At 41.9% G+C, this 25727-nt stretch overlaps 1 long non-coding RNA gene across 3 annotated transcripts in view; it reads right to left on the bottom strand.

The window, feature by feature from the left end:
- Nucleotides 1-6440: 6440 nt before the first annotated feature.
- Nucleotides 6441-25727, bottom strand: part of LOC137637008 (uncharacterized) — a 41168-nt gene continuing 21881 nt past the window's right edge. For 2 of the 3 annotated variants that reach the window (XR_011043348.1, XR_011043347.1), the window contains exons 3-5: nucleotides 20587-20695; nucleotides 18923-19053; nucleotides 6441-6605 (exon numbers count right to left, since the gene is read on the bottom strand). This is a non-coding gene — a long non-coding RNA (uncharacterized lncRNA). The remainder of the gene's footprint in view (nucleotides 6606-18922; nucleotides 19054-20586; nucleotides 20696-25727) is intronic. The other variant, XR_011043346.1, reaches the window with a different exon arrangement.

The raw sequence follows: 25727 nt of genomic DNA, 5'->3' as shown, positions 1-25727 counted from the left end.
TTATTTCTCCTGTAGTTTATATCATTCCTTTCCTCACTAGGCTATTTTTCCCTGTTGGAGCCATTGGGCTTACAGCATCTTGGTTTTGCAAGTTTTTTTGTGAAATTTGATTAGCAAGGATGTATGGATTTTGGGACATTTGGGCTACCTATGGGCTCAAAGAACATTTTTACTTATGAAGTAAAAGTCTTGGACGACCAAAAGGAAGAAAAACATTAAAGTCATGCTTACGGGGTCCTTTGACTGGCCACAGTTCTACATTGGATCCTTCTCTGTTAACGGTTCACTTTCCCTTTGCTACACACACACAAACACTGAGCATTCTGGCCTCTTCTTTACACATTCTCCTCTGTCCTTATACACATGACAACACAGATTACCAAACAATTCTTCTTCACCCAATACTGCACTGTATTTGATCAGTGGCTACTTTCCTCTTGGTAAGGGTAGAAGAGACTCTTTAGCTATGGTAAGCAACTCCTCTAGGAGGACACTCCAAAATCAAACCATTGTTCTCTAGTCCTGGGTAGTGACATAGCTAGTGTACCATGGTCCTACACTGTCTTGGGTTACAGTTCTCTTGCTTGAGGGTACACTTGAGCACACTATTTTACCTTATTTCTTGTTTTGTTAAAGTTTTTATAGTATATAAAGGAGATATTTATTTTAATGCTGTTACTCTTTAAATATTTAATTTTCCTTTCCTCACTGGGCTATTTTCCCCGTTGGAGCCCCTGGGCTCGTAGCATCCTGCTTTTCCAACCAGGGTTGTAGCTTAGCTAGTAATGAAAGGTGATAGGTGTAGCAGCTCCTTACTTATCCTTCCCCTTAGTGGATTAGACTGGGTAAGGTCCGTTTGGGGTGCAGATATCGATGGTTTTCTTAGGATATGTCCCAGATTATACACGATACCTTCGGATAGTCGTTTCCGGGGGTTGGAACCCTGTGATACCTGACGGTAATTCTCTTGTAATATCAATCATAGAAATATTATACTGCAGAAGTTGCCAGAAGGAACTTCCATCTGGGCGACATGGCTCGAGCCCAAAAATAGATTTTTCCTACGTCAAAATCCCTTTTATACACCTAAAGATACATTCACTTACTATATCTAAGTTTTACTTTCAATATAGTTATCAAACTTTATGAAAACTATGCATCACATTCACAGTCGAATGTAATTGTACCACTATATAAGGGTAAGGGAGATGTGCATGAGTGTTGTAATTCAAGAGGTATTAGTTTGTTGAGTGTAGTTGGAAAAGTGTATGGTAGAGTGTTGATTAATAGGATTAAGGATAAAACAGAGAATGCAATCTTGGAAGTACAGGGTGGTTTTAGAAGAGGTAGGGGTTGTATGAATCAGATTTTTACAGTTAGGCAGATATGCGAGAAATATTTAGCAAAAGGTAAGGAGGTGTATGTTGCGTTTATGGATCTGGAGAAAGCATATGATAGAGTTGATAGGGAAGCAATGTGGAATGTGATGAGGTTATATGGAGTTGGTGGAAGGTTGTTGCAAGCAGTGAAAAGTTTCTACAAAGGTAGTAAAGCATGTGTTAGAATAGGAAATGAAGTGAGTGATTGGTTTCCGGTGAGAGTGGGGCTGAGACAGGGATGTGTGATGTCGCCGTGGTTGTTTAACTTGTATGTTGATGGAGTGGTGAGAGAGGTGAATGCTCAAGTGCTTGGACGAGGATTAAAACTGGTAGGAGAGAATGATCATGAATGGGAGGTAAATCAGTTGTTGTTTGCGGATGATACTGTACTGGTAGCAGACACAGAAGAGAAGCTTGACCGACTAGTGACAGAATTTGGAAGGGTGTGTGAGAGAAGAAAGTTGAGAGTTAATGTGGGTAAGAGTAAGGTTATGAGATGTATGAGAAGGGAAGGTGGTGCAAGGTTGAATGTCATGTTGAATGGAGAGTTACTTGAGGAGGTGGATCAGTTTAAGTACTTGGGGTCTATTGTTGCAGCAAATGGTGGAGTGGAAGCAGATGTACGTCAGAGAGTGAATGAAGGTTGCAAAGTGTTGGGGGCAGTTAAGGGAGTAGTAAAAAATAGAGGGTTGGGCATGAATGTAAAGAGAGTTCTATATGAGAAAGTGATTGTACCAACTGTGATGTATGGATCGGAGTTGTGGGGAATGAAAGTGATGGAGAGACAGAAATTGAATGCGTTTGAGATGAAGTGTCTAAGGAGTATGGCTGGTGTATCTCGAGTAGATAGGGTTAGGAACGAAGTGGTCAGGGAGAGAACGGGTGTAAGAAATGAGTTAGCGGCTAGAGTGGATATGAATGTGTTGAGGTGGTTTGGCCATGTTGAGAGAATGGAAAATGGTTGTCTGCTAAAGAAGGTGATGAATGCAAGAGTTGATGGGAGAAGTACAAGAGGAAGGCCAAGGTTTGGGTGGATGGATGGTGTGAAGAAAGCTCTGGGTGATAGGAGGATAGATGTGAGAGAGGCAAGAGAGCGTGCTAGAAATAGGAATGAATGGCGAGCGATTGTGACGCAGTTCCAGTAGGCCCTGCTGCTTCCTCCGGTGCCTTAGATGACCGCGGAGGTAGCAGCAGTAGGGGACTCAGCATTATGAAGCTTCATCTGTGGTGGATAATGTGGGAGGTTGGGCTGTGGCACCCTAGCAGTACCAGCTGAACTCGGTTGAGTCCCTGGTTAGGCTGAAGGAACGTAGAGAGTAGAGGTCCCCTTTTTGTTTTGTTTCATTGTTGGTGTCGGCTACCCCCCAAAATTGGGGGAAGTGCCTTGGTATATGTATGTGTGTATGTGTATTGTGCTGGGCGCAATATCAATTTTCAAAGGATAAGCCGCTTACTATAAAGAAGTACCCGATGCCTGATCAGACAGTTTGGGCTGGTCAATCAGTTTGCTCCCCATTGCAATAACTGTCATGACACCACTGGTATCATGGTAAAACGTGTCAGTCCCAAGCCTGGATAAATGGGGAGAATTGAGTGGAGGGTTACACCCCTACCTTGGAAAAAATCTATTGTTACTGAAACTCGAGAAAGACATATACCGGATGGGTCTGATGAAAACCCACGAGGAATTGGACAAATACCCTGGAAAACTCCTATAACGCTTGCTACGTGGAATGTGAAAAGCTTGTACACAGATGGGTATGGTAAAACTACTATTCAGGAATTAAAAAATCACAAGAGACAAGATGGACAGGATATGGTGAATTCATCATTGATAAATTTTCCATTATATATATTGGAAAGACAGATATCCATCAACAAGGATTGGGAATATGTATGTTAGGAAAAGTAAGAAAATCTTTGATAGATTTCAAGGCAATCAATGAAGTATACGAATGAGATAAATGGTTTATCATAACGAAAGGTCTGGGGTGGAGATGGATGAAAAAGCCCCCTCCACCAACCAGTTTTTATCAGATTCCAACGGCAGATTTAACACTTTACACAGGAGATCTCCTTCTGAAGAAAGCAATAAAAGAGGTATAATGCTTAAAATTTCAAGGACGTTTGTTCAGAGTGCCAAAGAAAGACTCGGAGAAATGAAGAGTAACTTAGATCTGTCTCATTTGAATACATACTGTACATTCAACGCGGCTAGTTCCATATGCTGACCGTCTCACAGGTGAGGACTTTATGTACTCGTGGGGCCGTCAACACCTCTATAGATCTTACAAGCGTTTATTTTCATGTTCCGATAGTATGGCTTTTTCGTCCTTTCCAAGGATTCAAGCTAGGCAAACGGGCTTACAACTTCAAGGGGATGCCGTTCGGACTCAACATAGCAACCAGGATATTCACTAAGTTGGGGGAGATAGTAGTCGAAGAGATGAGGACTCAAGGAATACAGTTAGTGGCCTACCTAGACGATTGGTTTATCAGGGCCAACAGCGTTGAGGAATGCCACAAGGCGTCGGACAAAGTAATAAAATTTCTGGAATACTTAGGACTCCAGATAAATTTCAAAAAGTCCCGCTTTACTCCAGCAACGTGCTTCCAGTGGTTAGGTCTATAATGGATCCTGACCACACACGAGCGGTCGATTCCACCACAGAAGAGGATAGAGATACTGTAATAAGAAACACAAGAGGATCTCTCAAGGACAAACTAACGACCCGGAGAAACCAAGAAATAATCCTAGTTTTACTCCAGTTTGCCTCAGTAACGGACACACTACTGAGAGTCAAGCTGAAAGACATCAATCGAGTTTGGCGGTCCAAAGCAAACGAGAAATATTGAGACAAAATTTCTCGGATTCCACCAACACTATGGAAAAGACTTCAACCATGGACGAAGGTAAAAAACCTAGCAAACTCAGTACCTTTACGATTCCCAGCGACAAAATTGGTGGTCCATAAAGATGACTCCCTGAGCGCTTGGGGAGGCTATTCCCAATACGAACAGGTCCAGGGGTTGTGGACAGTAACACTCCGACAACTACACATTAATATCCTAGAAGTCATGGAAGTGTTCTTGACTCTAACAAGACTTTTCCCATCACAGAAACAACATATCAGTCTAATACTAGACAGCCAAGTGATAGTCCACTGCATAAACAGGGGAGGTTCCAAATCAAGTCACGAAAATCAAGTGATGGTAGCTATCTTTTCAATGGCAACAGGGAACCATTGGCACCTGTTAGCTGTTCACCTGGCGGGAGTAAGAAATGTGGTTAGGGATGAACTAACAAGGATACCTCCGCGGGAGTCAGAATGGTCCTTGGACAAAAAGTCATTTAATTGGACCTGCCAACAAGTTCTGGGTCTCCAAGTAGTCCTATTTGCCACGGAATCCAGCCACAAGCCACAATGTCATGTAGCCCCAACCTGGACCCTCTGGCCTATGTCACAAACGACAAGTCCATAGACTGGAACAGCTGATAGAGGTTTTACCTGATTCCACCTATAAACATGCTAATGAAAGTCCTGGACATGCTCAGGACTTTCAAGGGTTGCATTGCCCTCAATTGGCCCAATGGAATTGGTTTCCTCTCTTGGTGGAACTAGGACTCCGACCTCGGCGGATTCCCGAACCAAGTTAGCGCAGATGGTACTATCTCACAGTGTGTCTGCTTCCTCACGAATTCAGAGTGCCTTCACTTTATGGACTATATGAGATTTGCAACACAAAGAGATGCTGAGATTGACCCTCTTAACACATTGTTCCTAGTGTCAGATATACGAGATTCTACTATTCGGCAATGTGATTCTGATGTAAGAAAGTTAGCCAAATTTCTGGAAGACTCAGAGGTTCGGGCAATGACTACGAATCTGGCAGTTCCCTTTTCAGAACTTTCTTTGAAGGAGGCCTAGCCAATAATACTATTACTATGATTAAATCTGCATTAAAGAAAATTTTTCAGATCGGGTTCAATATCAATCTTACAGATTCGTATTTTTCGTCTATTCTGAGAGCCTGTACAGTACTAGACTAAAACCAGTAACTCGCCCTCACGCAGTTTCCTGGGTTTTAAATGATGTCCTTGATCTAGATTCTGACACTGATATTGCCTCATGCACTTATATAGCGCTTCTTAGGAAGACGTTATTTTTAATAAGTTTAGTCTCAGGAGCCAGAATATATCTTAACTCTCAGCATTATCTAGAGAACCAAATCGTATTGATTTTCTTTCTTCTGGTGGAATTTTATTCTTTCTAGATAGAAAATTCTTAGAAAAGAATGAGGATCCACAGAAGATTGTCCCCCTTCCACAGGATCTATCTCTGTGCCCAGTTATCACTCTGGGGAACTATTTAAATTGAACTTGTTTAACCATTTTACCCCCAAAGGACGTACTGGTACGTTTCACAAAAGCCATCCCTTTACCCCCATGGACGTACCGGTACGTCCTTGCAAAAAAATGCTATAAAAATTATTTTTTTCATATTTTTGATAATTTTTTTTAGAAAATTCAGACATTTTCCAAGAGAATGAGACCAACCTGACCTCTCTATGACAAAAATTAAGGCTGTTAGAGCAATTTAAAAGAAATATACACCAAAATGTGCTGGGAAAAAAGTAACCCCTTGGGGGTTAAGGGTTGGAAATTTCCAAAAAGCCTGGGGGTAAAAGGGTTAAAGTCTTCAGGACCTTTGTTTATTAGAGAGGCTGGAGGAACCATTTCCCTGAAAGGAATCAGAACAATAGATTCTTTATTTCATTAAACAAACCAAGTTGGAATCTGTCCCACAAGCCCAAGATATCCAAGCTGTAGTAACATCAGTCAATTATTTTTGTCACATGAATTTTGAAGAATTAAAGATATGGTGGTTCCTCCAGATTTAACAAAACCATTATAACAGGGTCCTACCTTCATACATATTTTTCCCTCTTGGTGCCTTGTCTCCTAATAAGGAGCAGGGCGACACCTGCCTTGCCTATTCCCCCTACCGTAACATTGACCTTTAATTGGGTTGTAATTAAGAGATTGGTATACTGTATTAAGGATTATTAGTGAAACACTCTTAATTAAATTACTCTATTTTTAACTCGGTTCCTTAACTTTTTGTGTATTTCCAAGCTTATGGGACCAATTCTCTGTTACTATTTCACGGAGCGACACAGGTTGAGCACGGCCTTGTCACATTCTTCTATTAATGTCGGCAGCACCTGAAAAAAAATTTAGAGCACTTATAATTCGTCAAGACATAAACATTTCAAAAACTGTTGAACAGGTCCTAATAACACAAAGAATATAATGGATGACTATAATAGAAGACTGTTTAGCAGCTGCAAGGCTGGCCGGAGAAACAAGGTTGTTTATGAAACGTAAGAACAGGTCGTTTTAAATTAATTTGTACAATACGAGAAATTCAGCCACTGTACAGTAGTTTTAATAAGTGAGGAGACTTAAGATGTGTCTTCAAGACAAATTAAACTTGAGTTGGTTTCATCAATTAGAAGACATGATTGACTGAAATCTATTGCAAAAGAACATACATACATATACCAAAGGCTCTTCCCCCAATTTTGGGGGGTAGCCGACATCAACAAGAAACAAAACAAAAAAGGGGACCTCTACTCTCTACGTTCCTCCAGCCTAACCAGGGACTCAGCCGAGTTTGCAAAAGAAAATGGAAAATGGAAAAATAAAGATTATCTGGATAAGGTTGCTGTAAAACTTGGTTGAGGAATGATCCTCCTAAAGAAATGGACAATTTCATTCTTACATCTACAACATATTACAACAAAGTAAGTTTTAAGAGAGGTTTCTACATCATACTTCAGAGGACTTGTTTCCCATCTGCTGTTCACATGTGCATTTCATTTTTATCATACAGTACTTTACCACCTCCCACGATTTAGTGTGACCAATGACCTCGATTATTCAGGGCACGAATTAGTCTTAAGAGCCATTATAAGGCTCACCACCCGAACAATAATTAACCTACTATGACCTCCTCTATTCAACCTTCTACTGGGACTGAAAACTTTATTTGGATACAAGTACATGCCAACGACTTTACAGATTCTTTTTCTTCTAGAATTATTTTATTCTACAATGAGGGACTTTACAATGTGCTGGTTATATTTGTTTGGTCCAAAATATTACTATCATCATTAACAATACATGAACCATATGTATTTTACAGCTGGTTATCTTGTATTTATCAATCTCTCATACAGCACCAACAGCACGCGAAACTCTACGGAAAATACGCAACTTTGGCTTCAAATTGGTCGACCACCCGCCTTACTCCCCAAACCTGATCCCCTCCGACTATCACCTCTTTCCACAACTGAAGAAACATCTCAAGTGAAAGAAATTTCATGAGTTTTCATAACCCAGTCAAAAAAAACAATTATGAGAATCTCAATGTGAAGCTGGGCTCTTAGGTGAGGATTCCATAGTGGCATAGATATATCTTGCTCCCCCCCAGATTGCTATTTTAGTCTCAGAGCTTTGAATCTACAAAAATTATCTTTTATTTTCTAATTACTTTTTCATAAATATGCAACTTCCAGTGCACACTTGTCTTCTCTTATCATTATTATTAAATGCTAAGCTACAATCCTAGTTGGAAAAGCAGGATGCTATAAGACCAGGGGCACCAACAGGAAACAAGGAAAAAGTAAAAATTTCAAGAATAGTAATAACATTAAAAATAGATACTTCCTATATATACGATAAAAACTTCAACAAAACAGGAGGAAGAGAAACTAGATAGAACAGTGTGCCCGAGTGTATCTTCAAGCAAGAGAACTCTAACCAAGACCATGGTACAGAGGCTATAGCACTCCCCAAATTCTGGCCACAGCTTCATCATAGTTTGCAGAATCAGCTAGTCAATTTAAAAGCTCCATTCCTGAATGGAATAGAAAAAAGTAAAGGGAAGAAATGAACACTGCAAAGTTTTTCGTAAGGATTACGGTGTGCCAGGCACAGCATACGTGCAGTACCCATTTCAGATCTGTTCCGTGGTCATGAACAAACAGTGAGAAATCAAAATTGTTCTCTAGTCTCAGGTAGTGCCATAGACTTCCACTGCCTTGGGGTAGAAATCTCTACTTGAGGGTACACTTGGGCACAATATTCTATCTTGTAACTGTTCCTCTTGTTTTTTTTTTGTTTTTTTTTTTTTAAGTTTTTAGTTTTTATATGAAAGATTTATTTCAATGTTACCATTCTTAAAATATCTTATAATTGTTCATTACTTCTCTTGTACTTTACTTATTTCCTTTCCTCACTGGGCTATTATTCCCCATTGGAACCCTTGGGCTTATAGCATCCTGCTTTTCCAACTCGGGTTGTAGCTTAGCTAGTACATACATACATATACCAAGGCACTTCCCAAAATTTTGGGGGGTAGCCGACATCAACAATGAAACAAAACAAAAAGGGGACCTCTACTCTCTAAGTTCCTCCCAGCCTGACAAGGGACTCAACCGAGTTCAGCTGGTACTGCTAGGGTGCCACAGCCCACCCTCCCCTGTTATCCACCACAGATGATGCTTCATAATGCTGAATCCCCTACTGCAGCTAGTAATAATAATAATAATAATGTAGTTTTTTTTTTTGCCGTAACTTTCAAGTTTAGTAAAGTGTGTGCATATAATTGTGGTGTTGGTTGGTAGTGGTGTGACTGTCAACAAATCCACTGTGAAGCCAATGGGGGTTGTACACGTTACTGGGGTTTTGTGTGTTGTTAGCGAGAAGTGCATCTGTGCATGTGCACTCCTCTTGCAATCCAAAATGGTTTTGACATGTAACTTGTGTTCTTTAAGGATGTGTTAATGCTACAGATGAAGGGAGAAATTACTTGACGTTTGTTACAAGATATTTTTGATAAGTACCAGAGATGGGGCATTGTCGTAAGTGACTCTTTTTTTTAGCTAATTGTTACTTATGTACCGACTTGGTGGTAATGGAGATTGTGTAATGACATGATAATGATTATTCTGATAATTATTGGTGTGAGTTTATATAAGTTCATGTTATGTGGTGATTACACATGTTTCTGCTGTGGTGATAAGTAAATTGTTTGTGGTGTTGGTATGTTTTATTGACTTGTTATACTGTAATTCTTACAAGTCGAAATAAAGTTTTTGTCAAGACAACCCGAGTTTATGTGGTATTCGAGCAAGCATTTCAGCAATATTCAACATGACAGGTAAAAAGGGCAGCTCTACTGGAGAGGACAACATTGCTGGGATGTTACTGGAGGCACTAAAGAAGGAAAAACAAAAGAGGGGAACCGCTAAGGCAAAACTAACGCGTAAGCTTGGTATGTTTCATGAGTCAAGGTCCCCACCTCACAAACATTCGGACCTTTTCAAATCAAAGATAATGTAAAGAAAAGAACAACTGGGAAGGCCTATGTGGAATGTTTCATGAGTCAAGGTCCCCAACTCACAAACATTCGGACATTTGGACCTTTTCAAATCAAAGATAATGTAAAGAAAAGAACAACTGGGAAGGCCTATGTGGAATGTTTCATGAGTCAAGGTCCCCAACTCACAAACATTCGGACATTTGGACCTTTTCAAATCAAAGATAATGTAAAGAAAAGAACAACTGGGAAGGCCTATGTGGAATGTTTCATGAGTCAAGGTCCCCAACTCACAAACATTCGGACATTTGGACCTTTTCAAATCAAAGATAATGTAAAGAAAAGAACAACTGGGAAGGCCTATGTGGAATGTTTCATGAGTCAAGGTCCCCAACTCACAAACATTCGGACATTTGGACCTTTTCAAATCAAAGATAATGTAAAGAAAAGAACAACTGGGAAGGCCTATGTGGAATGTTTCATGAGTCAAGGTCCCCAACTCACAAACATTCGGACATTTGGACCTTTTCAAATCAAAGATAATGTAAAGAAAAGAACAACTGGGAAGGCCTATGTGGAATGTTTCATGAGTCAAGGTCCCCAACTCACAAACATTCGGACATTTGGACCTTTTCAAATCAAAGATAATGTAAAGAAAAGAACAACTGGGAAGGCCTATGTGGAATGTTTCATGAGTCAAGGTCCCCAACTCACAAACATTCGGACATTTGGACCTTTTCAAATCAAAGATAATGTAAAGAAAAGAACAACTGGGAAGGCCTATGTGGAATGTTTCATGAGTCAAGGTCCCCAACTCACAAACATTCGGACATTTGGACCTTTTCAAATCAAAGATAATGTAAAGAAAAGAACAACTGGGAAGACCTATGGGGATATAATCAATTATATTGTCACATGAGGCGTGTACATTGATGTTGTTGATGAATATAACAATCTTTTAATGTGTTTCAGAAGATTCACAATTGTTCATAGCTATCCTGATACTGTACTGTGCACTGATTGAAGCTCACAAATAGTATTGGCAAATGGAGACCTGAAGAGTGCCATTAACAACAATGGGACATGCATGAGGTCACTGAATTGTGAGCAAAAGGCGGCTTGAAATGGAAATTTATTCGTTCTGCAAATGCTGTATGGCCAAAAGGTTTCTATTAATGCTCGTAGGGGCTACTATTTTAATATTTAGTGATTTACAGAACTTTTTTTGAAATACCAGACTTAATGAATGGCAGGCCTATTGGATTGAAACCTGGTATGGATGTGGAATTAGGAACATTGTGTGTCCAAACTATTAACTTTTGGGTACAGCATGAAATATAGTACCATCTGGTTCATGGTCTACTTCAGGTGACACTAAGAAGTGTTTAAACTTTACACAAAATGTTGTCAACACTTTTTGGCATAAGTGGCAGAGAGATTTCTCCACGCTCATTGTACGGCGAAAGTGGCACTCGGAAAAGAGAAACATACAACTCGGTGATATCGTTATAGTAAAAGATAAAAATGTCGTGCGAGAGAAATGGAAAATGGGACAGCTTGTAGATACAGAAACAGGCCGAGAAAGTAAAGTGACTCATGTCAGCCTGGTCAACATAAAAACATTTGCTCCAACTTTGAACTTTTGGAATAAATATTGCCGGGCATTTACCGTTTTAAAAACGGATATATTGACGTAAAGGAGTGATAACACAGTCACTAACCTGTAAAAGATAATAACAAAGTAGGCTGGAAATTACGGTCGCTTGTATTTTTACGAAATACGGCTGAGAACAGTATATTTCTACGAAGAAATGTTATTTTCATTAGTAAAATAAATTTTTGAATATACTTACCCGATAATCATGTAGCTGTCAACTCCGTTGCCCGACAGAATTCTATGGAGGGATACGCCAGCTATCACAATACTAGAAGGGGGTGTACTTACCAGCGCCACCTGTGGCCAGGTACTCAAGTACTTCTTGTTGACACCTCCTCAATTATTCCTCGGTCCCACTGGTTCTCTATGGGGAGGAAGGGAGGGTCAATTAAATCATGATTATCGGGTAAGTATATTCAAAAATTTATTTTACTAATGAAAATAACATTTTTCAATATTAAACTTACCCGATAATCATGTAGCTGATTCACACCCAGGGGGGTGGGTGAAAACCAGTGTACAAGATTAAAGGATAGCTAAGTATCCCATATTTCATATAACAGTTATCTCAAATAACAATGAAATAATAAGTACCTGGTAAGGAAGTCGAATTGAACCGTTACTCTGTCTCTTTTTTAAGTTCGTCTTCCTTACTGAGCGCAGCGTTCCTCTTGGAGGCTGAATCAACCCAAAGGTGCTAAAGTATACAGGGCTGCAACCCATACTAAAGGACCTCATCACAACCTTTAACCTCGGCGCTTCTCAAGAAAGAATTGACCACCCGCCAAATCAACAAGGATGTGGAAGGCTTCTTAGCCGACCGAACAACCCATAAAAAGTATTCAAGAGAAAGGTTAAAAAGTTATGGAATTATGGGAATGTAGTGGCTGAGCCCTCGCCTACTACTGCATTCGTTGCTACGAATGGACCCAGGGTGTAGCAGTACTCGTAAAGAGACTGGACATCTTTGAGATAGAATGATGCGAACACTGACTTGCTTCTCCAATAGGTTGCATCCATAACACTCTGCAGAGAACGGTTTTGTTTGAAGGCCACTGAAGTAGCCACAGCTCTCACTTCATGTGTCCTTACCTTCAGCAAAGCAAGGTCTTCTTCCTTCAGATGAGAATTTGCTTCTCTAATCAGAAGCCTGATGTAGTAAGAAACTGAGTTCTTAGACATTGGTAGAGAAGGCTTCTTGATAGCACACCATAAGGCTTCTGATTGTCCTCGTAATGGTTTTGACCTTCTTAGATAGTACTTAAGAGCTCTAACAGGGCAAAGTACTCTCTCTAGTTCGTTCCCCACCATGTTGGACAGGCTTGGGATCTCGAACAACTTAGGGTAAGGACGGGAAGGAAGCTCGTTTTAGCCAAAAAAAAACCGAGCCGCAAGGAACATGTAGCCGTTTCAGATGTGAAACCTATGTTCCTGCTGAAGGCGTGGATCTCACTTACTCTTTTACCTGTTGCTAAGCACACGAGGAAAAGAGTTTCTAATGTGAGGTCCTTAAAAGAGGCTGATTGGAACGGTTCAAATCCTGATGACATTAGGAACCTTAGGACCACGTCTAGATTCCAGCCTGGAGTGGACAACCGACGTTCCTTTGAGGTCTCAACAGACCTAAGGAGGTCCTGTAGATCTTTGTTGGAGGAAAGATCCAAGCCTCTGTGGCGGAAAACCGCTGCCAACATACTTCTGTAACCCTTGATCGTAGGAGCTGATAGGGATTTTACGTTCCTTAGATGTAACAGGAAGTCAGCAATCTGGGTTACAGTGGTACTGGTTGAGGAAAACTGCATTGGCCTTGCACCAGCTTCGGAAGACTTCCCATTAAGACTGATAGACTCTGAGAGTGGATGTCGTCCTTGCTCTGGCAATCGTTCTGGCTGCCTCCTTCGAAAAGTCTCTAGTTCTTGAGAGACTTTCGATAGTCTGAAGGCAGTCAGACGAAGAGCGTGGAGGTTTGGGTGTACCTTCTTTACGTGAGGTTGACGCAGAAGGTCCACTCTAGGAGGAAGAGTCCTGGGAACGTCGACCAGTCATTGCAGTACCTCGGTGAACCCTTCTCTCGCGGGTCAGAGGGGAGCAACCAACGTCAACCGTGTCCCTTTGTGAGAGGCGAACTTCTGAAGTACCCTGTTGACAATCTTGAACGGCGGGAATGCATACAGGTTGAGATGGGACCAATCCAGCAGAAAGGCATCCACGCGAACTGCTGCTGGGTCTGGAATCGGAGAACAATACAAGAGGAGCTTCTTGGTCATCGAGGTAGCGAATAGAACTATGGTTGGCTGACCCCACAGGGCCCAAAGTCTGCTGCAAACATTCTTGTGAAGGGTCCACTCTGTGGGGAAGGCCTGACCCTTACGGCTGAGGCGATCTGCCATGACATTCATATCGCCCTGAATGAGCCTCGTTACCAGCGTGAGCTTTCGATCTTTGACCAAATGAGGAGGTCCCTTGCGAACTTGAACAACTTCCTCGAATGAGTCCCTCTCTGCTTGGAGATGTAAGCCAAGGCTGTGGTGTAGTCGGAGTTCACCTCCACCACCTTGTTAAGCTGGAGGGACTTGAAGTTTATCAAGGCCAGATGAACTGCCAACAACTCCTTGCAATAGATGTGAAGTGTCCTTTGCTCCTGATTCCATGTTCCCGAGCATTCCTGTCCGTCCAGTGTCGCACCCCAGCCCGTGTCCGATGCGTCCGAGAAGAGACGGTGGTCGGGGGTCTGAACAGCCAAAGGTAGACCTTCCTTGAGAAGAATGCTGTTCTTCCACCACGTTAGAGTAGACCTCATCTCTTCGGAAACAGGAACTGAGCCCGTCTCTAGCGTCAAGTCCTTTATCCAGTGAGCAGCTAGATGATACTGAAGGGGGCGGAGGTGGAGTCTCCCTAACTCGATGAACAGGGCCAGCGATGAAAGTGTCCCTGTTAGACTCATCCCCTGCCTGACTAAGCATCGGTTCCTTCTCAGCATGCTCTGGATGCATTCTAGGGCTTGGAAGATCCTTGGGGCCGACGGACAAGTCCGAAAAGCTCGACTCTGAAGATCCATACCCAAGGAAACAATGGTCTGGGATGGAACGAGCTGAGACTCCTCAAAATTGACCAGGAGGCCCAGTTCCTTGGTCAGATCCATAGTCCATTTGAAAATCTCCAGACAGCGACGACTTGTGGGAGCTCTTAAAAGCCAGTCGTCTGACGGAGCCGGACACAAGATCATGATACTGCTGCACAGTCTGTAAACTGTCAATCATGGGCAAGCGAGGAAGTACAGTGACAACCCGAATCTGTCTAGACTATCTGGGTCGTACAGACAACTCCTTAACGGGTTGCTGAGGTTGCCGCACTGCGTCACAACAAGTCCCTTCTGTTGGTTGTTGAACGTCTTCCCCGTGACACATTGACTCCGTAAACAAAAAATCCTCTAACAAGGACTAAGCTTGGACTGCATGTCATGCAACACAGCTCAAGGTCTATGGGAGCAGGTGTGGTAACAGACGGGATTAGCGGCTGAAGTGGAACCATTACCTTCCCTGTAAGCATGTAATGCTTAAATAAAAGTCCATAAGAGGTTATGCAGCTAAAGGCTCCCTCCAAATGACAGAGTCCTCAAGGGAATATCAGAAGGAGGGAGAAAAGAACTTTCTCATCTACAGGGACCTTATCCTAGAAAAGCTAAGTTCTCTGAGTGAGGGTTCACTGGTGTAAAAGCAGCAGACTAGAAGGCAACGTTATGAAACTGCTTGACAGTCTAGTGAGTTGGCAACAACCCAAGATATGTTGAGAAGCATGCGGTAAGGTATGCAGAGCATGATGAATGCAGAGTATGCTGTATGCAGAGCATGCTGTATGTAGAGCCTGTTGTATGCAGAGCATGCTGAATGCAGAGCATGCTGTATGCAGAGCATGTTGTATGCAGAGCATGCTGAATGCAGAGCATGCTGAATGCTGAGCATGTAGTAAGCAGAGCCTGCTGTAAGGAAAGCAGAGCGTGTGCATGGCGTTTAACATTCTTAGAAATTCCATGACCAGTGCTAGAGTGCTTTATGCATGCTTGCATGGGGTTTAAAAATCAACATAATGTTTACCTTACATTCATAACTCATGATTCATATTTTTGCCATGGTTTGAAAATGGAGGTAAGGTATGCTGAACAGCAGAGTCAGAACGAGCTGGAACAACAACAGTGGAAGGTGCAGAAAGTTCCTGTTCCTGTGGAATGAGTGGAGCGTGAAGAGACCGAGGTTGCGCAGAACAAGGTAAAGTTCCCGCAAGCAGAGGTGTCTGAGGTGCAGGAACAGGGTGCACGGGTTGAGCTCGGTGCAGCAGCTGAGGAGACTGACTCACAGGTGGAAGAGGTTGTACTTCCACCGAGAGTTGCACCACCGGTGGAGCAGCCAGGGGAGGAGGAGGAAGAGTGGAGTAATCCTCCTGATCCCAAACCGAAGGTTGCCTTAAAGAAGGCTGAGGCTGAACAACACTGGGAACAGCGAACACAGAAAGAGGTTCAACATCGTACGCCTGGCAGAAGGTGCTGCGACTGGGTGCAGCGAGTGCAGGCGGGTTGAGCACAGGCTGAACGGGTGCAGGTGGAGGTGCAACACTCTCAGCCCGACATTCACGCAACAGGTCCGAAAGCTGTGCTTGCATGGACTGTAGTAGAGTCCACAACATCGTACGCCTGGCAGATGGTGCTGCGACTGGGTGCAGCGAGTGCAGGCGGGTTGAGCACAGGCTGAAAGGGTGCAGGTGGAGGTGCAACACTCTCAGCCCGATACTCACGCAACAGGTCCGAAAGCTGTGCTTGCATGGACTGTAGTAGAGTCCACAACATCGTACGCCTGGCAGATGGTGCTGCGACTGGGTGCAGCGAGTGCAGGCGGGTGCAGCACAGGCTGAACGGGTGCAGCCGGTTGGTGCACCACCGGTGCAGGCGGGTGCAGCACAGGCTGAACGGGTGCAGGCGGTTGGTGCACCACCGGTGCAGGAGGAGGAGGAGGTGCAACACTCTCAGCACGACACTCACGCATCAGGTCCGAAAGCTGTGCTGCATGGACTGTAGTAGAGTCCACAACATCGTACGCCTGGCAGGTGGTACTGCGATCAGGCGGAGCGAGCATAGGCGGGGGGGAGTGTAGGCGCACTCTCAGCCCGACAAAATGATGACTGAGGAGAGTCAGAGCTAACCCAATGACTGCATCCGGGTTGTTGAACTTTACTTCGTACGTCTGGCATAGGTCTGGACTTTACGTTTAAGAGGTCTAGAGACCTGAGACCAGCGTTACTCTGCCTTATTTTCTCCTCTAAATCTCTTCTGCAGACGAGCAAAATAAGGGCTCAATCGTCTGCGGGTGGGAGTGACGGTCTCGGTAAGACACGCCCACAACCACCGAGGATACTTCTGTGCGCCGATCAAGGCCTGCCGAACCCTTTTGCCCTTCGACATTGCTTCTCCCCTGGGCTTGGGAGCTTGCAAGAGGTCCCGGACTGGGAGGACGACTGGCGCGCACAGAAGTACCCTCACGCATAACACTGACATCAATCACTTATCACTTTGATTTCTGTTTGCACTTATTTCACTGAACTCGAAACTTTAAGTGGTTTGTACCTGAAACACGCAATTCTATCCTTCTCAAAAGTTAGTAATTGCGAAAACAGAATTACAATGTAACAGAAAAATCTAATGAAAGAAAATTCAGTGGCTGGAAAGAGACTAAACACTAGATCACTCTAGAAACGTTTACCTTCTTCCCCTAAAGAGACTAGGGATAAGAGCAAAACGATAACGACGTTACTCGTACGCCTGGCAGGCTTGAGGGAAACGTTTATCCTCTTTCTCCCTCCGTCTCTATCTCTCTCTCTCTCTCTCTTGACTTAGAACCTGAGAGAAGAGCCCAATCATATATATCGTTAAAACATATTATTGTTAAAGGAAAAAACTGAAATATTTCCCAAAAGTTCCTTATTAGGATCAAAACCATTAAGTTAAGAAAGAATGAACAAAACGCTAGACACGGTTACTCTTACTGCAATGTGAAACCGTGAACATTCTTTCTCTATCGTAACGATAGAGTGCAAGTTGAAACGTTCTGAACGTCAACAACTGCCGAGACAAACAAAACGTTAGTTCAACTTTGAAAAAGTACGAGACTATCAAAGAAATTCTTTCAAAGACCTTAAAATAGCATAATATGTTAACAGGTAAAACCGAAATGACGGACTCACGATAATTAACTTCGGTACCAAGAAAAGACCGCCTACTATTAGGAAGGTCGAATATAAACAAATATAAAAATTAATTTTAATAAGTTTATATTAAAAGGAAGTTAATCGAAGAGGCCTATAAGAGGCGGAGAGATAAAAAAAAAATCTATAACTTTTGTTAAGCAAAATTAAGAAAGAGAGTCTATACTCTCTTAGACACCAACACTTCCGTCTAAGGGAAGGGTCGGCCATTGAAAGGTGAACGAGAGTTCATACTCTCTTCGTCACCAAAATTAATCAAATTAATTCCAAAAGCTAACTAAGCTAAAATAGAAGTTTCCAGTAAAGCGACAGCCGAAATCAAAGAGAAATACTTCACCAAAGTCGTGAAAATACTCCAAGAACATAAGCGTATCCCAGAACGTCTTGTCAGAAGCACGACAGAGGAATAATTGAGGAGGTGTCAACAAGAAGTACTTGAGTACCTGGCCACAGGTGGCGCTGGTAAGTACACCCCCTTCTAGTATTGTGATAGCTGGCGTATCCCTCCATAGAATTCTGTCGGGCAACGGAGTTGACAGCTACATGATTATCGGGTAAGTTTAATATTGAAAATTTCCGATTAAAATTACATTTTTTTCATGTGTAGAATGGAGTTTTTTTCTTTGTCGTAACTTTCTAGTTTTGTAAACTGTGCGATTGTCGATGCTTACTAATTAAGTGTAAATTTAAAAAAGATTTTAGTTAACAAGAAGAGATTAATACCATAAGCGTGGAAACCAGAATGATCAGCTTGGTTAATGTTGTTGTGTCCAGTGTCTTCTAGGAGATAGACACTCCAAAATCAAACTATTATTCTTTTGGGTAGTGCCATAGCCTCTGTATCATGGTCTTCCACTGTTTTGGGTTAGAGTTTAGAGTTGTCTTGCTTGAGGGTACACTCAGGCACACTATTCTATGTTTCCTCACTGGGGTATATTCCCTGTTAGAGCTATTGGGCTTATAGCATCCTGCTTTCCCTAGAAGGTTTATAGCTTAGCTAGTAATAATAATAATCGTAATATTCAACTGTAAGGACACAACCCATCTAAACTAATTCAGGGTAATTAAGCACACTTAATTGATCTACAATATGGATACCACTCACCTCTTCATAAATAATATGTCTTTTGAAAGGGACAAATGTATCAAGTGTAAACAGGAAAAAAGTTAACAGAATCTATAAGACAGACAATAAATGTTAGAAATAAGTTTTTGGAAAATCCCCAGGTAATTTCCAATTTACTTACCAGCTATCAAACAAAAGACAGCATCTTTCTCTGGTGACGAGGGGACCAAGATAAGGCCCAAGGCTCCGATTAGACTGGAAACTGCTGGACAAACATCTGGGGTGCCGTGAGATGCCCATCTTCCACAAGATCTGCAAAACGAAGAAATAAACAGTACAGAAGGTCCTTAAACTTACAAATATAATGGGTTACAAGCTGTTTGTAAGTCAAATTTAGTTAGATTTTGACTTAGGCTAAGCCTAACCTGAAACCCATGACTTTGATTTCCAACTAGAAAAGTCAACAAATAGTCAGGTTTCATATGCGAATCCTCGATAAGCAGGGGATGACTATATACATTAAACTGGGAGTGTTGAAAACTCAAACATTCTTTCGGCTTATGAATATACTACAAAACCAACCTATCGTTCCAAATTTTGGTTATAAAGTTACAGAGTGAGTTGTCAAATAAAGTGTATAAAACAAATGCACTACAGTACATCATTCTAAATTAATTTTGCTTCATTAATAAAAATCCAATAATAAAGAATATCTATACTGATGTTAGTGAAACAGAAAAATTGCATAAAGAAAATAGAAATGAATCTTTCAGTCTCTAAAACAGTGTATATCTTCAGCATCAACCAAGCTGACCATTATGCTAAATGCAATTATATTTTTTTTTTCTTTTTTTACAATATTGGCCTCTTTTCAACTACCCTTGTCCTTATGTTTTTATAAATGACTTTATTTTCTCTACACTTTTAGGCTTTTGAGAGTATGAAATTCTTATAGTAGCATTTACGTAAAATATTTCTAATATACTTTTAAACATAAAATAATTCCAGGGTTGTGTAAAATTACTTAAAAACCAAAAATATTAATGCTATAAATCCCTCCAAATTTTAACTAGTTCCCCAATCCTTTCAAAAGACACTTTACTCCAATCCTTAAGTAATTTCTAATATTTAAAGAATAAATAGATACTGGTATATATAAAAATACCTAAAAAGCAAAGCTATTATTATTAGAGGTACCTCTAACATTTAACTAGTGCACCAATCCCTTTCAAAAGGGCACACTGCACTAAATGGAAACTGGGGAACATTTCTGTCTGCAATGAGATTACATAAAAATGATCTCAAATTTTACTAAATAATGATGTGGATTTTTACTCCAGAAGTCAAATATAAAATTCAGCAATATATTGTATGAATAAAAAACTAATTCTAAACATTTCCTGAAAGAAAATCTTATGAAATAACATGAAATGGATAGGAAGTGACCTTTACACTTATAAGCCCTTTTGACAATGCAGTAATACTGTACTGTATCCCTCTTTGCATGTCAGTTCCAACTTTAGGTCAGTCTACAAAAATAAAATCTTAGTTAAGTAGTTTTATAAGTGTACTTTTCAGTACTGTATTTCGCACAATACTGTATAAGGATTATATAAAATGGTAGCAGCTAAGTAATGAAAGTTCTGCATTAAATGAAATCATTTTGTTCAATTACAGCGTTTCATCATGAACTTTTTATAAAATATCTGACATTTAGAATTTCAGTTGGAAATATGTTTGTATATCTGGATGTTTGGAAGTTAAGAGCCCTTTATAGAGTGAAAATCAACTTATATCTGGTCTCTTGGAAACCAATGAACTAAATGGAAGAGTATATTACCATACCTGGAAAAGCTCTGTGATTGGAAAGTGTCCTAGCAACAGGATTAACGAGCAGACCGTGCAAGACGCTATTTAATCCACCTCAGTTGAGCAACTTAGTTTCTCAGACATCCTGAAAGAAGATGGATCATTCAGATTTACCAAGATTGATTGAAGATTGTTATCAAAAGTGTAAACAAATACATAAGAAAAGACTCTTTACTAATAAAATTACTAACAAAATATCAGAGGCACAAGAATAAAATCTCTGACCATCATTTTAGGGTTAGGAAAATGTCCATACCTGTTAAAATTACATGTAAATATTATTATTATTATTACTAGCTAAGCTACAACCCTCATTGAATATGCAGGATGTTATAAGCCCAAAGGGCTCCAGCAGGGAAAATAGTCTGGTGAGGAAAGAAAATAAGGAAACAGAAGTGTGACCGAGTGTACCTTCAAGTGAAAGAACTCTAACCCAAGACAGTGGTACAATTATGGCACTACCCAAGACTAGAGAACAATGGTTTGATTTTAGAGTACTGTATCCTTCTCCTAAAAGAGGTGCTTACCATAGCTAAAGTCTCTTCTATCCTTACCATGTAGAAAGTAGATACAGAACAAATACAGTGCAGTAGTTAACCCCTTAAGCAAAAAAGAATTGTTTGGTGATAATGTTGTCAGGTGAATTAAGACGGAGGAGAATGGGAAAGAAAAGGCCAGACTATTCGGTGTATGTGTAGGCGAAGGAAAAATGAGCAGTAACCAGAAGGGGATCTAGTGTAGTACAATATGGCCAGTTGAAACGACCCAATAACTCTAGCGGTAGTATCTCAACAGATAGAATAAGCAGCATGAAGAGGAAATGGCAGTAGAATTGATATACGTAAATGGAAGTAAAAAAAATCAAAGAATATCATTTTTTAATGAAGTTTCTCTTGTTTTAAGAACAAAAGGTTTGTTTTTAGGTCAGAACATATACGATTAAAAGACAAGTTTATTAACGGCCAAAATACTACAAATTTTAAAAGAAAGTTGTGTTTTTCCTAGCTATACAAACCTGAGTTCTTTATATGGGTTACCTCTGTTGTTTTGTTACAACAAAATTGATGAAATATCATGGGGTTAGCAACATTGTACGGTTGCAGATTATTCCCACCTGGCTCAGGGTGTCAGAGCTAGCTCCTTTGTTATCACTCTGTTCTTGGTCAGGACTTGTCGCGTGAATGAGGTGGGAAATATAAATAAACTAGAGGGGCACTCAGTATAGCGCATTCCTCACCACAGAAGCTTGTACTTAAACCTTGACCTTTGACCTTAACATGTATTAATGTGCGTTGATTTTCATACACTCAAATATAAACTAAAATTTGAAATCTCTGTGACAACAATGTACAAAATTGTGGCTGATTACGTGAATTGGACATTTTGCTTGGCCAACCTTCCAAAATTTAATCATTTCCAATTTTTTACATAACAGTTAATCCCTGCATGTTTCATTAATCTACAATTAAAATTATGGTTTGGAAGCTGTTTACAAACAAACCGGGGTAAAACATAACCTCCTTCCAAATTTGTTGGCAGAGGTAATGATTCAAGTTTGCATAGCTAGGAAAATTACAAATTACTTATGAAATAACGGATTTTGAGCGAAGCGAAAAATCTATTTTTGGGTGAGATGTCCATGTCGTCCTGATGGGAAGTTCCTATAGGGTAGCTTCCTAGGGTATATTACAACTACGGCGATATTCCCAGAGAATTTACCTTAAGGTACCCAGAATTCTAACTCCTGGAGCGAATATCCCTAATGAAAGTACCAGGGATATTGCGAAATATCAGAGGACGTATTCTTGACACGCCACATGGCAATCTGCACCCCGAACAGAGATAACACTTCGAAGGGGTCAATTGGCAAGAAAACGAAAACGAGAAAGAAAAAGGAGAGCCGTTCGCAAGGCTCTCTCTTCTCCCGTTTCGTAAGCGTGCATTGCGCCGATTCTGGCGCCATCTGTATTCCTTTTTGCGTAGCTTAACAACTCGGTGTTTTTTCCTGTGTTTCTCGCAAAATCTTGGATTTAATCGCTTTATTATGCTTTCTCCAACTTCGTCTGCCTCTGATAAGTTGAGTATTATTTCTTTTATGTATAAATGTAGGCTCTTGGTAATTTTTAAAGTGATTAATAGTAATAATCTTTGTTACAAGAGCCGTTGCCTACCGGAGGCGTCCTGTGTTTTCAGAATAACTACCAGGCATAGAGGTGAAAGCGCAGGACAGGACCTAGGAGATGGATATGTACTGATCTATCGTGGAGTAGATGCAGGAATCAGAAAGCATGGTGTTGCTATGATCGTAGGACCTAGACTTGCCCCCATATACAAAAAGTACATTTGATCAGCAAAAGACTTATTAGTTGCACATTTAGAATAAAGAACACAAATTATAATGTCTTTCAGATTTATGCACCACAGCAAGGCCATACACAAGAGGATACTTTTATGGAACTTTTAGAATTACATTTGGAGGGACAGCCAGACGGCATCAACCTACTACGAGGAGATTTTAATGCACGGATTGGCTGTGAGAGAAGAGGGATAGAGGGTGTAATAGGCCCATTTGGAGAGGAAACAAGAAACATTGAAGGAGAAAACCTAATATTTTTTTGCATAAGAAATCACCTAATGATCATGAATGGATTCTTTAAACATGACAAATTCGTAGATAATTGGTATTTTCCTAACTACAGTATACAAATCTATAATCATGCCTAGGTATACCAGTCTTTGAGTGGGAAGCAGTGAAGACTTCTCGAGGTTTACCATGATCCCCAGATCTTGGCAAAGTCTCAGAAGTTTGTCTCGGTGTTAAAGAAGGGTTGACACCGAGTCTGCTAGGATTAACCAGTCGTCCAGATAACGGAGGAGACGGATGCCAATCCTGTGTGCCCAAGATGATACTAGGGTGAACATTCGGTGAAGACGTGGTGCTGTGGAGAGACCGAAGCACAGCACCTTGAACTGGTACTTTCTGTTGTCTAGGCTGAATCTTAAGTACTTCCTTGAAGACGGATGGACTGGGATCTGGAAGTACGCGTTCTTTAGGTCCAGTGTGCACATGAAGTCTTGGGGTCTTACTTCTAGTCTGACCGTGTCCGCCGTCTCCATGCTGAACGGAGTTTGTTTGACAAACTTGTTCAGAGCTGAGAGGTCGATGAATGGTCTCCAGCCTCCAGATGCATTCTTTATAAGAAAGAGTCGACTGAAGAAGCCTGGAGATTCGTCGAGGACACTTGGAGAGCGCCCTTCTTCAACTCCCTTGCCGATCCCATGGCAAGGGAGTTCGATGACACTGGATTCGTGGTCAGGGGAGGTAAAGATGTTATGAACGGGACACGATATCCTAGACTGATCACGGAGATTGTCCAGGAATCTGGCCCGAGTTGCTTCCACCTGTTTGAGCAACTTTGTAGGCATCCCCCCACTGGTGGACATGCAAGGGGACAGCCTATCCTAGCGTTTGCGGCCTCGGCTGTTCCCTCTAGGATTCTTGCCTTCCCTGGAGGATTTTTTGCCTTTCCTTAGGGCTTAGACACCAAGGTCTTCGCTGCTGTTGTCGTCTTAATGGTCTTGACTGGACGGGACTGCTGTGGTGCTGGAGGCTTATAGGGCTTGGATGTTAAACCCCTATGAAGGAGGGAGTCTTGATGAGACTTCCTCCACCTCTCAGCGGCATGTTCCACATCCTTAAGCTCAAAAAAGACGGAACCCTCTAGGGAGGACTGTCTGAGCCTATTGATCTCGGTGCTAGGGACCTTCTGATGGAATCTCTCAGCTACTGCATCCCGACATTTCAGGATGGTATTTGCCCACAAGTTCGAGACTTGGTGGGCCAGAAACTCGATCGTGCGAGTACCTGGGAGAAGGAAGGTTTCCATAGCTTTCCTGGTACGTTCTTTTGAGAAATCCTCAGAACGTATCAGGATATCTAAGGTCCTCAACCAGATATCGAGCCACAAAGTGGCTTGCATAGTACACTTCGCAACTTTCTCCTGGTTGAGGATCTCGGCTGCCGAGAATGAGACCTGCCAGTTGGAGAGTTTCTCAAGAGGGACTCCCCTGATTAGCTCTTCCAGCGAGAAAGAGCTAAACAAGGCTCCTCAAGGATCTTGAAGTACCTCCACTGCTGTACGCGAGGAGGTGAGAGGAGCTTGTTGGTGGCTCCGGAACGGTTGGAGGAGGACATCTCGGAGAGCTGTTGTGAGATCTTGTCCCTGGTACTCTTAACCCCTTGCCAAAAAGCATGTTCTGACTCTTGCTGGTCTCCTCCTCCTGTAGGATTTGCAGTGAAGTCTCCTTCTATCCCCAAAGGCTCTTCTTGGGGAGAGTCGCGGACATTCTCTGAGTGACTAGGATGGAGCCTTTGGGGATAGAAGGAGACTTCACTGCAAATCCTAGAGCAGGAGGAGACTAGCAAGAGTCAGAACATGCTGTAGGACTCCAACATTGACGAGGGTGGCATGTTCCTTTCAATCTCCGATTGAGTAGACCCCTCGGTGCGAGGAGAGGTTTCCCCATTGGTGCAATGGGGGAAAGTCTCGCTTCGCGTGATTCACTTGAGGACGGGAAATCTTCGTCCGAAATGGAAGGAGAAGCAGTCTGAGGAAAAGAAGGAACCTGCCTTGAAGGTCTGCGTGGAGTCAGTTTCGCACTTGGGGAAGTGACCGCGTCAGGAACTCCTCTTTTTCTCTTCAAAGGGGTAGAAGAAGCCACGGTTTTGTGTTCTAATTCAGAGAAGACAGACTTGAAAGCCTGCGTTACGGCTCTGATCAGTGCACCGAACCAGAGCTGTTGGCTGACAGATGCGCTGTCAGACATACCCCTTGAAGGGACAGGGATTGAAGGATCCCTGAGAGGAGTCCCCATCATTGGTGAGTTCGCCTGTGGTGGCTTTGGGATCCTGGACCCCTCTGGATGTTTCCCTTCTCCCACAATGCGTGGTGGTATGCGCTTGCGGGGAGGGGAATGAGGCGATGGCGACCTTGCCGTGCGTAGTTTAGTAGTCTCGCGCGCGGGATGATATTGACGCTCGTACGAGGGAGAATATCGGGGCTAGCGCGCGGGAGACTGTTGACGCGCGCATGATTAATACGTTGAGCGCGCGGGCG

This window comes from Palaemon carinicauda, unplaced genomic scaffold (assembly GCF_036898095.1).
Source record: "Palaemon carinicauda isolate YSFRI2023 unplaced genomic scaffold, ASM3689809v2 scaffold49, whole genome shotgun sequence".
In the NCBI taxonomy this organism is placed as follows: domain Eukaryota; kingdom Metazoa; phylum Arthropoda; class Malacostraca; order Decapoda; family Palaemonidae; genus Palaemon; species Palaemon carinicauda.
Note: the sequence above shows the minus strand (reverse complement) of the source record. Positions and strands in the feature narration are given on the sequence as shown.